General features: G+C 40.0%; 1 pseudogene; it reads left to right on the plus strand.

Moving 5' to 3' along the window:
• Positions 1 to 3,322: 3,322 nt before the first annotated feature.
• On the plus strand, positions 3,323 to 12,808 carry LOC116273212 (annotated as a pseudogene).
• The last annotated feature ends 593 nt before the right edge of the window (positions 12,809 to 13,401 follow it).

Below are 13,401 nucleotides of genomic sequence, written 5' to 3' on the forward strand. Positions count from 1 at the left end.
TAGCAAATAATAATTAATGATTAAACGCCCGAGCTCTATTCCTTTCCACCTTCTACCTCCTCCCTAGAGTTGTTGTTTCTCTTTTGTATCAATACCTCATAAAAGATGGCCCTCTTCCTGTTTCTTCTTCACCTGTTTTACCCTCACGCCTGCGAAAATTGTTACTTTGTAGCGCAGGCACCATCCCGCGCCCGGGAAAATTATCAACTGACAGCGCAGGCGCATCATGACGTTCGACCAGAGAAACCAATACCTACTTGGTCACACCCTCTGCGTTGAGATCATCTCCACCTCTGGCCCAACCCCTTCCCCTCCAAATGTATATAAGGCACTGCATTACCGCCATTAAACGAGACTTGATCAGAGCACTGTCTTGTCACGATTTCTCGTGTCTCCTGTCCCCCAAATTCCCACTCCCTCCCCCAGGGCCTGCTTCAATGATCCCGCGGGCCGATATGAAATCATCTCACAGAGTAACAGCTTTCCCCTCCAGAAGCCTTTCGCTAACACTGTTCTTGTGGAATTGGCGAAGTGAAATTTCGATGCCCATAGAGGGCTACAGTGAAAAAGGAAATATCCTCAGATGAAATCTGGAAAGAAGCTTTCTCAGAAACTGCTTAGTGTTCTGTTAATTCATTTCACAGAGTTACAGCTTTCCCCTCCAGAAGCCGTTCGCTAAGCCGGTTCTTGTGGAATTGGCAAAAAGATATTTGGAAGCCCATAGGGGGCTATGGTGAAAAAGAAAATATCATCAGAGAAAAACTGAAAAGAAGCTTTCTGAGAAACTGCTTTTGATGTGTGACTTCCACTCACAGAGTTACATCTGTATTTCATGGATCTGTTTGCTAGCTTTATTTCTGTGGAATCTGAGAACTGATATTTGGGATCCCTTTGAAGGCTCTAGGGTCAAAGCAAATATCCTCCGAAAACAAAAAGGAAGAAGCTTTCTGAGAAACTTCTTTGTGTTCTGTGAAATCATCTCACAGAGTTATTGCTTTCCCCTCAAAAAGCCTTTCGCTAAGCCTGTTCTTCTGGAATAGGCAAAGTGATATTTCGATGCCCATAGAGGGCTGTGGTGAAAAAGGAAATATGCTCAGATGAAATCTGGAAAGAATCTTTCTGAGAAACGGCTGAGTGTTCTGTTAATTCATCTCACAGAGTTACAGCTTTCTGCTCAAGAAGCCGTTCGCTTAGCCTGTTCTTGTGGAATTTGCAAAGTGATATTTGGAAGCCCCTAGAGGGCTATGGTGAAAAAGAAAGTATCCTCAGAGAAAAACTGGAAAGAAGCTTTCTGAGAAACTGCTTTGTGATGTGTGACTTCCACTTCCAGATTTACAGCTGTATTTCATGAATCTGTTTGCTAGCCTTATTTCTGTGGAATCTGAGAACTGATATTTCGGATCCCTTTGATCAGTATAGGGCCAAAGGAAATATCCTCCCATAACAAAGAGAAAGAAGCTTTCTGAGACACTTCTTTGTGATCTGTGAAATCATCTCACAGAGTTACAACTTTCCCCACAAGGACCCTTTCTCTAATAATGTTCTTGTGGAATTTGCAATGTCATATTACAAAGCCCATGGAGGGCTATGGTGAAAAAGGAAATATCCTCAGATTAAAACCGGGAAAAAGGTTTCTGAGTAACTGCTTAGTGTTCTGTTAATTCATCTCACAGAGTTACAGCTTTCCTCTCATGAAGTCTTTCGCTAAGACTTTTCTTGTGGAATTTGCAAAGTGATATATGAAAGCCCATGGAGGGCTATGGTGAAATAGGAAATATCCTCAGATGAAAACTGGAAAGAAGTTTTCTGGGAAACTGCTTAGTGTTCTATAAATTCATCTCACAGTGTTACAGCTTTCCCCTCAGAAGCCGTTAAGCTAAGCTATTCTTGTGGAATTTCCAAAGTGACATTTGGAAGTCCCTTGGGGGCTATGGTGAAAAGAAAATATCCTCAGAGAAAAACTGGAAAGAAGCTTTCTGAGAAACTGCTTTGTTCTATTAATTCATCTCACAGAGTTACAGCTGTATTTCGTGGATCTGTTTGCTAGCCTTGTTCTGTAAAGATCTAAGAACTGACAATTTCGGATCCCTTTGAAGACCATGGGGCCAAAGGAAATATCCTCCGATAACAAAGAGAAAGGAGCTTTCAGAGAAACTTCTTTTTGGTCTGTGAAATCATCACACAGAGTTACACCTTTGCCCTCAAGAAGCCTTTCCCCAAGACTGTTCTTGTGGAATTGGCAAGGTGATATGTGGAAGCAGATATTGGGCTATGGTGAAAATGGAAATATCCTCAGATGAAAACTGGAAAGAAGCTTTCTGAGAAACTGCTTAGTGTTCTGTTAATTCATCTCACAGCGTTACAACATCAAAGAAGCCCTTCATTAATCTGTTCTTATGGCATTTGCAAAGTGATATTTGGAAGCCCATAGAGACTATGGTGAAAAAAAGAAAATATCCTCCGGAAAAAACTGGGAAGAAGCTTTCTGAGAAACTGTGATGTGTGACTTCCACTCACAGAGTTACAGCTGTATTTCGTGGATCTCATTGCTAGCCTTATTTCTGTGGAATCTGAGAACTGATATTTCCGATCCCTTGGAAGGCTATGGGGCCAAAGGAAATATCCTCCGATAACAAGAAAGAAGATTTCTGAGAAGCTTCTTTGTGTTCTGGCGAATATCTCCACAGAGTTACATCTCCCTTCAAAGCCTTTAGCTAAAGACTGTTCTTGTGGAATTTGCAACATGATATTTGGAAGCAAATGGAGGCTGTTTTGAAAAATATCCTCAGATGAAAACTGGAAAAGCTTTCGGCTACTTGAGTGTTCTGTTAATTCATCTCACAGAATATAGCTTTACCCTCCAAAGAAATGGATTCGTTAAGCCTGTTCTTCTGGCATTTGCAAAGTGATATTTGGAAGCCCATGGGGGCCTGGGGTGAAAACGAAAATATCCTCAGAAAAAAAAATGGAAAGAAGCTTTCTGAGAAACTACTTTGTGATGTGTGATTTCCAATCACCAAGGTTAAAGAGCTGTATATTTCAGTGGATCTGTTTACTACCCTTAATTCTGTGGAATCTAGGAATTGATATTTTTGGTCCCTTTGAAGACTATAGGGCCAAGGAAATATCCTCCGATAACCAACAGAAAGAAGCTTTCTGGGAAACTAGCGTGATATGTGAAATCATCTCACAAGAGTTTAGCTTTCCCCTCCAAGAAGCCTTTTAAGCTAAGCCTGTTCTTGTGGAATTTGCAAAGTGATATATGGAAGCCCATGGATGGCTATGGTGAAAGAAATGCCCTCAGATGAAACTGGAAGAAGCTTTCTGAGAAACTGCTTAGTGTTCTATTAATTCTTCTCACAGAGTTGAAAGCACCCTCAAGAAACCGTTAAATAAGCCTGTTCTTGTGGAATTTTGCAAAGGAAATTATGATGTTTCAAGCCCTAGAGGGCTGTGTTGAATATGGGAAGACGGACTTCAGAGGAAACTGCTTTGTGATTGTGACTTCCTCTATGGGAGTTACAGCAGTATTTCGTTTCTCTGTTTGCTAGCCTCATTTCTGTGGAATCTCAGAACTGATATTTCGGAACCCTTTTTTGACTATAACGCCAAAGGAAGTATCCTGCGATAACAAAGAGAAAGAAGCTTTCTCACACACTTCTTTGTGTTCTGTGAAATCATCTCACAGAGTTACAGCTTCCCCCTCCAGAAGCCTTTCGCAAAGACTGTTCTTGTGGAATTTGAAATGTGATATTTGGAAGCCCATGGAGGGCTATGGTGAAAAAGGAAATACCGTCAGATGAAAACTGGAAAGAAGCTTTCTGAGAAACTGCTTAGTGTTCTGTTAATTCATCTCACAGAGTTACAGCTTTCCCCTCAAGAAACCGTTCGCTAAGCCTGTTCTTGTGGAATTTGCAAAGTGATATTTAGAAGCCCATAGAGGGCTATGGTGAAAAAGAAAATATCCTCAGAGAAATACTGAAAAGAAGCTTTCTGAGAAACTGCTTTGTGATGTGTGACTTCCAATCACAGAGTTACAGCTGTATTTCGTGTATCTGTTTGCTAGCCTTATTTCTGTGGAATCTGAGAACTGATATTTCGGATCCCTTTGAAGACTATAGGGCCAAAGAAAATATCCTCCGATAATCAAGAGAAAGAAGCTTTCTGAGAAACTTCTTTGTGTTCTGTGAAATCATCTCACAGAAATACACCTTTCCCCTCAAGAAGCCTTTCGCTAAGACTGTTCTTGTGGAATTTGCAAAGTGATATATGGAAACCCATGGAGTGCTATGGTGAAAAAGGAAATAGCCTCAGATGAAAACTGGGAAGAAGCCTTCTGAGAAAATGCTTAGAGTTCTGTTAATTCATCTCACAGAGTTACAGCTTTCCGCTCAAGAAGCCTTACTCTAAGCTTGTTCAGGTGGAATTTGCAAAGTGATATTTGGAAGCCCATAGAGGGCTATGGTGAAAAAGAAAATATCCTCAGAGAAAACTAGAAAGAAGCTTTTTGTGAAACTGCTTTGTGATGTGTGACTTCCACTCACAGAGTTATAGCTGTATTTCTTGGATCTCTTTGCTAGCTTTATTTCTGTGGAATCTAAGAACCGATATTTCGGATCCATTTGAAGACTATAGCGCCAAAGAAAATATCCTCCGAAAACAAAGAGAAAGAAGCTTTCTGAGACACTTCTTTGTGTTCTGTGAAATCATCTAACAGAGTTACAGCTTTCCCCTATAGAAGCCTTTCGCTAAGACTGTGCTTGTGGAATTTGCAACGTGATTTTTGGAAGCCCATGGAGGTCTACGGTGAAAAAGGAAATATCCTCAGATGAAAACTGGAAATAAGCTTCCTGAGAAACTGCTTAGTGTTCTGTTAATTCATCTCACAGAGTTACATCTTTCTCCTCAAGAAGCCGTTCGCTAATCCTGTTCTTGAGGAATTTGCAAAGTGATATTTGGAAGCCCCTAGAGGGCTATGGTGAAGAAGAAAATATCCTCAGAGGAAAACTGGAAAGAAGATTTCGGACAAACTGCTTTGTGTTGTGTGACTTCCACTCACAGAGTTACAGCTGTATTTTGTGGATCTATTTGCTAGCCTTATTTCTGTGGAATCTGAGAACTGATATTTCGGATCCCTTTGAACAGTATAGGGCCAAAGGAAATATTCTCCAATAACAAAGCGAAAGAAGCTTTCTGAGAACTTCTTTGTGTTCTGTGAAATCATCTCACAGAGTTACAGCTTTCCCCTCAAGAAGACTTTCGCTGAGACTCTTCTTGTGGAATTTGCAAAGTGATATATGGAAGAAAATGGAGGGCTATGGTGAAAAAGGAAATATCCTCAGATGAAAAATAGAAAGAAGATTTCTGAGAAACTGCTTAGTGTTCCGTTATTTCATCTCACAGAGTTACAGCTTTCAACTCAAGAAGCCTAGGCTAAGCCAGTTCTTGTGGAATTTGCAACGTGATATTTGGAAGCCCATGGAGGGCTATGGTGAAAAAGGAAATATCCTCAGATGAAAACTGGAAAGAAGCTTTCTGAGACACTGCTTAGTGTTCTGTTAATTCATCTCAGAGTTACATCTCTCCCCTCAAGAAGCCGTTCGCTAAGCCTGTTCTTGAGGAATTTGCAATGTGATATTTGGAAGCCCATACAGGGCTATGGTGAAAAAGAAAATATCCTCAGAGAAAAACAGGAAAGAATATTTCTGAGAAACTACTTTGTGATGTGTGACTTCCACTCACAGAGTTACAGCTGTGTTTCAGTGGATGTGTTTGCTACCCTTATTTCTGTGGAATCAAGAATTGATGTTTCGGATCCCTTTGCAGACTATAGGGCCAAAGTAAATATCCTCCGATAACCAAGAGAAAGAAGCTTTCTGAGAAACTTCTTTGTGTTCTGTGAAAACATCTCACAGAATTACACCTTTGCCCTCAAGAAGCCTTACGCTAAGCCTGTTCATGTGGAATTTGCAAAGTGATATGTGAAGCCCATAGAGGGCTATGGGAGAAAAAGAAAATATATCCTCAGAGAAAACAGGAAAGCTTTCTGAAACTGGTTTGTGATGTGTGACTTCCACTCCACAGATTTATAGCTGTATTTCGTGGATCTGTTTGCCTAACCTTATTTGTGGATTCTGAGAACAGATGGCCCTGGAATCCTTTGAAGACTATAGGGCCAAAGGAAATATCCTCCAATAACAAACAGAAAGAAGCTTTCTGAGACTTTTCTTGGTGTTCTGTGAAATCATCTCACAGAGTTACAGCTTTCCCCTCAAGAAGCATTTCGCAAAGACTGTTCTTGTGGAATTGGCCACGTGATATTTTGAAGCCCATGGAGGCTACAGTGAAAAAAGGAACTATCCTCAGATGAAACTGGAGCTTAGCTTTCTGAAACTGCTTTGTTCTCTTAATTCATTTCACAGAGCTACAGCTTTCCCCTCAAGCCGACCGCTAAGCCTGTTCTTGTGGAACTTTACAAACTGATATTTAGGAAGCCCATAGGGCAATGATGAAAAATATCCTCAGAGAAAAACTGGAAAGCTTTCTGAGAAACTGCTTTGTGATGTGTGACTTCCACTCACAGAGTAACAACTGCATTCGTGGATCTCTTTGCTTTAGCCCTTATTTCTGTGGAATCTGAGAAGAGATATTTCTGATCCCTTTGGGAACTATAGGGCCAAAGGAAATATCTTCCACGATAACCAAGAGAAGAAAGAAGCTTTCTGAGAAACTTCTTTGTGTTCTGTGAAATCATCTCACAGTGTTACAGCTTTCTCTTCAAGAAGCCTTTCGCTAAGTCTTTTCTTGTGGAATTTGCAAAGTGATATATGGAATCCCATGGAGAGACTATGGTGAAAAAATAGCCTCTGATGAAAACTGGAAAAGCTTTCACCAGAAATTCCTTAGTGTTCTGTTAACTCATCTCACAGAGTTACAGCTTTCCTCTAAAGAAGCCGTTCGCTAAGCCTGTTCTTGTGGAATTTGCAAAGTGATATTTGGAAGCCCATAGAGAGCTATGGTGAAAAATATCCTCAGAGAAACGGAAAGAAACTTTCTGAAAACTCATTTCTGATGTGTGACTTCCCTCACAGAGTTACAGCTGTATTTCGTGGATCATTTTGCTAGCCCATTTCTGTGGAATCCCTGAACTGATATTTCCGGATCCCTTGAAGAGTCTAGAGACCAAAAGGAAATATCTTCAGGCTCTAAAGAAAAGAGAAATACAATCCTGAGGAAACTTCTTTGTGTTCTGTGAAATCATCTACATAGCTACAACTTTGCCTTCACGAAGCCTTATGCTAAGCCTGTTCAGGTTGAATTTGCAAAGTGATATTTGGAAGCCCATAGAGGTCTGGAGAAAAAGAAATATCCTCAGAAAAACTGGAAAGAAGCTTTCTGAGAAACTGCTTTGTGATGTGTGACTTCCACTCAGAGACTTATAGCTGTATTTCGTGGATCTGTTTGATAGCCTTATTTCTGTGGAATCTAAGAACTGATATTTCAGATCCCTTTGAAGACTATAGCGCCAAAGAAAATATCCCCTCCGATAGCAAGAGAAAGAAGCTTTCTAGAAGCCACTTTACAGTGTTCTGTGAAAGTCATCTCACACAGTTACACCTTTGCCCTCAAAGCCTTTCCGCTAGACTGTGCTTGTGGAAATAGCAAGCGATATGGAAACCCATATAGGGCTATGGTGAAAAAGGAAATATCCTCAGATGAAAACTGGAAAAAGCTTTCTGAGAAGCTGCTTAGTGTTCTGTTAATTCATCTCACAGCGTTACAGCTTTCACCTCAAAGAAGCCCTTAAGCCTGTTCTTGTGGAACTTGCAAACTGATATTTGGAAGCCCATAGAGGGCAATGATGAAAAAAAGAAAATATCCTCAAGAAGAAAAACTGGGAAGAAGCTTTCTGAGAAACTGCTTTGTCATGTGTGACTTCCACTCCTGAGTAACAGCTGTATTTCGTGGATCTCATTGCTAGCCTTATTTCTGTGAATCCGAGAACTGATATTTCCGATCCCTTGGAAGGCAATGGGGCCAAAGGAAATATCCTCTGATAACAAAGAGAAAAGCTTTCTGGGAAACGTCTTTGGGTTCTGAAATCATCTCACAGAGTTACAGCTTTCACCTCAAGAAGCCGTTAAGCTAAGCCTGTTCTTGAGGTTGCAAAGTTATCTTTGGAAGCCCATACAGAGACTGTAATTGAAAAAATATCCTCAAGAAAAACTGGAAGAAGATTTCTGAGAATCTGCTTTGTGATGCGTGAACTTCCCACTCACAGAGTTACGCTGTATTTCGTGGGTCTGTTTGCTTTAGCCTTATTTCTGTGGAATCTGAGAACTGATATCTGGGTTGGAAGGCTAAAGCGTAAAGAAAATATCCTCCGATAACAAAGAAAAGCTTTCTGAGAAACTTCTTTGTTTTCTGTGAAAACATCTCACAGAGTTACAGCTTTCACCTCAAGAAGCCTTTCGCTAACACTGTTCTTGTGGAATTTGCAGCGTGATATTTGGAAGCCCATGGAGGGCTTTGGTGAAAAAGGAAATATCCTCAGATGAAAACTGGGAAGAAGCTTTCTGAATAACTGCTTAGTGTTCTGTTAATTCATCTCAGAGAGTTACAGCTTTCCCCTCAAGAAGCCTTTCGCTAAGACTATTCTTGTGGAATTTTCAAAGTGATATAGGGAAGCCCATGGAGGGCTCTGTTGAAAACGGAAAGATCCTCAGATGAAAACTGTAAAGAAGCTTTCTGAGAAACTGCTTTGTGTTCTATTAATTCATCTCACAGAGTTACAGCATTCCCCTCAAGAAGCCGTTCGCTAAGCCTGTTCTTGTAGAATTTGCAAAGTGATATTTGGAAGCCCCTAGAGGGCTATGGTGAAAAAGAAAATATCGTCAGAGAAAAACTGGAAAGCAGCTTTCTGAGAAACTGCGTTGTGATGTGTGACTTCCACTCCCATATTTACAGCTGTATTTCTGGATCTGTTTGCTAGCCTTATTTCTGTGGAATCTGAGAACTGACAGTTCTCATCCCTTTGAAGACTACAGGGACAAAGGAAATATCTTCCGATAACCAAGAGAAAGAAGCTTTCTGAGAAACTTCTTTGTGATCTGTGAAATCATCTCACAGAGTTACAGCTTTCCCCTCAAGAAGCATTTCGCTAATACTCTTCTTGTGAAATTTGCAAAGTGATATTTGCATGCCCATGTAGGGCTAAGGTGAAAAAGGAAATATCCTCAGATGAAAACAGGAAAGAAGCTCTCTGAGAAACTGCTTTGTGTTGTGTGACTTCCACTCACAGAGTTACAGCTGTGTATTTCATGGATCTGTTTGCTAGCCTTATTTCTGTGGAGGACATCTGAGAACTGATATTTCGGATCCTTTGAAGACTATAGCGCCAAGGAAATATCCTCGATAATCAAGAGAAAAGAAGCTTTCTGAGAAACTTCTGTGTTCTGTGAAATCATCTCCACAGAGTTACAATTTCCCCTCAAGAAGCCTTTAAGCTAAGACTGTTCTTGAAATTTTGCAGCGGCGTGATATATGAAATTGGAGGCTATGGTGGGGAAGGAAATATCCTCAAGATGAAAACTGGAAAAGAAGCTCTGGGGAAACACTTGTATTCTATTAATTCAATCTCACAGTGTTACAACTTTCCCCTCAGGGAAGCCGTTCCCAGCTAAACCTGTTCTTGTGGAATTTCCAAGTGACATTGGAATTGAGGGGCTATGGTGAAAAACAAATATCCTCAGAGAAAAATTGGAAGAAGCTTGCACTGAGAAACTGGTTTGTGATGTGTGACTTCCTCACAGGTTACAGCTGTATTTCGTGGATCATTTTGCCTAGCCTTATTTCTGTGGAATATGAGAACTGATATTCGGATCCTTTGGAACTGTGAGGCTAAAAGGAGAATATCCTCCGATAACCAAGTGAAAGCTTTCTGAAACCTTCTTTGTTCTGTGAAATCATCTCACCAGGTTACAGCTTTCCCTGAAGAAGCCTTTCCTTTAGACTGTTTTTGTGGAATTTACAAAGTGATATTTGGAAGCCCATGGGAGGCTATGTTGAAAAAGGAATATAATCAGATGAAAACTGAAGAGGTTTCTGAAACTGCTTAGATTTTTCTTAATTCATCGCGCAGTTACAACTTTCCCTCAAGAAACCGTTGCCTTAATGTGTTCTTTTTAAATTTAACAAAAGAGATATTTGGAAGCCCATAGGGGCTATGGTGTAAGAAAATATCCTCAGAGAAAAATTGGAAACAAAGCTTTCTGAGAAACTGCTTTGCGATGTGTGACTTCCACTCACACAGTTAAAGATGTATTTAAATGGATCTGTTTGCTTCAGCATATTTCTGTGGAATCTGAGAACTGATACCAGATGCCTTTGAAGACTACAGGGCCTAAGGAAACATCCTCCGATAACAAAGAAAAGCTTTGGGAGGAAACTTCTTTCTTGTGTTCTGTGAAATCATGTCACAAGAGTTACAACTTTCCGATCAAGAAGCTATTTCGCTAAGACTGTTCTTGTGGAATTTGCAGCGTGATATTTAAAGCCCATGGAGGCTATGGTGAAAAAGAGTATCCTCAGATGAAAACTGGAAAGAAGCTTGCTGAGATACTACTTTGTGAGTGTGACTTCCCACTCACAGGTTACAGCATTTCGTGGAGCTGTTTACTAGCCTTATTTCTGTGGAATATGAGAACGATATTTCAGATCCTTCAACTACAGGGCCAAAGGAAATATCCTCCGATAACAAAGAAGAAGAAAATTTCGAGAAACTTTCTGTGTGTTCTGTGAAATCATCTCACAGAGTTGCAACTTTCCCCTCAAGAAGCTTTTCGCGAGAGACTGTTCTTATGAACTTGCAAAGTGATATTTAAGTGAAAGCTCAATGAATATGGTGAAAAAGGCATATCATCAGATGAAAACTGGAAAGAAAACTGCTTAGTGTTCTCTAGAATTCACCTCAGAGAAATTACAACTTTCCCTTCAATAAACTGGAACAGCTAAGCCTGTTCTTTTGTATTTACAGAATTGATATTTGGGAAGCCCCTAGAGGGCTATTGTGAAAAAGAAAAATATCCTGAGATGAAAACTGGAAAGAGATTTCTGAGGAAACTGCTTAGTGTTCTGTTATTTCATCTCACAGAAGAGTTACACGTTCCCCTCAAGAAGCCGTTAAACTAAGCCTGTTCTTAATGGAATAACAAATATGATATTTGCAATCCATAGGGGCACACATTGAAAAAGAAAATATCCTCAGGAAAACTGGGAAGAAGCTTTATGGAAACTGCTTTTTGAGACCTTGTGACTACCACTCACAGAGTTGGCCTTGTATTTCTAGGCTGGATCTGTTTGCTAGCCTTATTTCTGTGGAATTTCAGAACAGATGTTCATATCCCTTTGAAGACTATGCAGACCATAGGAAATATCCTCCAATAACAAAAGAAGAAAAGAAAGCTTTCTTGAGAAACTTCTTTTGTGTTCATGAAATCATGTCACAGACTTACAACTCTCCTCTGGAAGCCTTTCGCTATCAATCTTCTTCTGGAGTTTCAAAGTGATATTTGGAAGACCATGGAGGGGGCTAGTAATTGAAAAGGGGGAAATATCTAAAAGGTGAAAGACTGGAAAAAGAAGCTTTCAGAGCTGCTTAGTGTTCTGTTAATTCATGTCACAGAGTTGACTATCCCTTTATTAAGCCGTTCTCTAAGCCTGTTCTTTGTGGGTTTGCAAGTGATATTTGGAGAGCCCATAGGGGGCTGTGGTCAAAAAGGAAATATCCTCCAAGAGAAAAAGTGGAAAGCAGCTTTCCACAGAACAACTGCTTTGTGATGTGTGTATTCCATAACAGATTTGTGTATTTCGTGGATCTGTATGCTAGCGTATTTCCATGGAATCTGAGAACTGATATTTTGGATCCTTTGAAGACTATGGGGCCAAGGAAATATCCTCCGATAACAAGAAAAAGCTCTGACACCTTCTTTGTGTTCTGTGAAATCATCTCACAGGTTAGCTTTCAAAAGCCTTTGACTAAGACTGCTTGTGGAGTTTGCAAGTGAGATTTTGACCCACTGTGGGCTATGGTAAAAAGAACTATCCTCGGATAGAAAGCAGAAAAGAAGCTTTCTGAGAAACACGTAGTGTTCTTCTGTTAATTAATCTCTTCACACAGTTACATCTTTCTCTTCAGAATTCGTTTATAAGCCTGTTCTCAGGAAGTACAGAAAGAAGTGATATTTGGAAGCCCTTAGAGCTATGGTGAAAAACAAAATAATATCCTCAGCAACTGGAAATATGTTTTCTGAGAAACTGCTTTGTGATGTATCTCACATGCACTCACAGAGTTACAACTGTATTTCGTGGATCATTTGTTTTACCTTATTTCTGTGGAATCTGAGAACGATATTTAAGGATCCCTTTTAAAGACTATAGGGCCAAAAATATCCTTAGATAACAATAGAAAACTTTCTGAAACTTCTTTGTGTTCTGTAAAATCTCTGAGTTACAACTTTCCCCTCAAGAAGCATTTCGCTAAGACTGTTCTTGTGGAATATTCAAAGTGATATATGGAAGCCCAGATAGCCTATGGTGAAAAAGGATATATCCTCAGAGAAAAACTGGAAAGAAGCTTTCCGAGAAACTGCTTAGTGTTTTGTTAATTTATCTCAAAGAGTTACAGCTTTCTCTTCAAGTATTCGTTCGCTAACCCTGTTCCTGTGGAATTTGCAAAGTGATATTTGGAAGCCCATAGAGGGTTATGGTGAAAAAGAAAATAACCTCAGAGAAAAACTGGAAGGTTTCCAGAGAAGCTGCTTTGTGATATAGCCAACTTCCCATAACTTGGGAATTACAGCATGTTCAATGATCTGTTTCTTAGCCTTATTTCTGTGGAATCTGAAACGGATATTTCTGATCCCAGTAAGGAAATACCTAGAGCCAAAATATCCTCAATAACAAAGAGAAAGAAACGTTCTGAGAAACTTCTTTCTGTTCTGTGAAATCATCTCGCATAGTTACACCCTTCCTCTCAAGAAGCCTTTCGCTAAGACTGTTCTTGTGGAATTTACAAAGTGATATATGGAAGCCCATGGAGGGCTACGGTGAAAAAGGAAATATCCTCAGACGAAAACTGGAAAGAAGCTTTCTGAGAAACTGCTTAGTGTTCTCTTAATTCATCTCACAGAGTTACAGCTTTCCCCTCAAAAGCTGTTCGCTAAGCCTGTTCTTGTAGAATTTGCAAAGTGATATTTGGAAGCCCATAGGGGGCTATGGTGAAAAAGAAAGTATCCTCAGAAAAAAACTGGAAAGAAGCTTTCTGAGAAACTGCTTAATGATGTGTGATTTCCACTCACAGAGTGGAAATATCCTTTGGCAAATTCCGCAAGAAAATTCTTC

This window comes from Papio anubis, unplaced genomic scaffold, assembly GCF_008728515.1.
Source record: "Papio anubis isolate 15944 unplaced genomic scaffold, Panubis1.0 scaffold48, whole genome shotgun sequence".
NCBI classification, from domain to species: domain Eukaryota; kingdom Metazoa; phylum Chordata; class Mammalia; order Primates; family Cercopithecidae; genus Papio; species Papio anubis.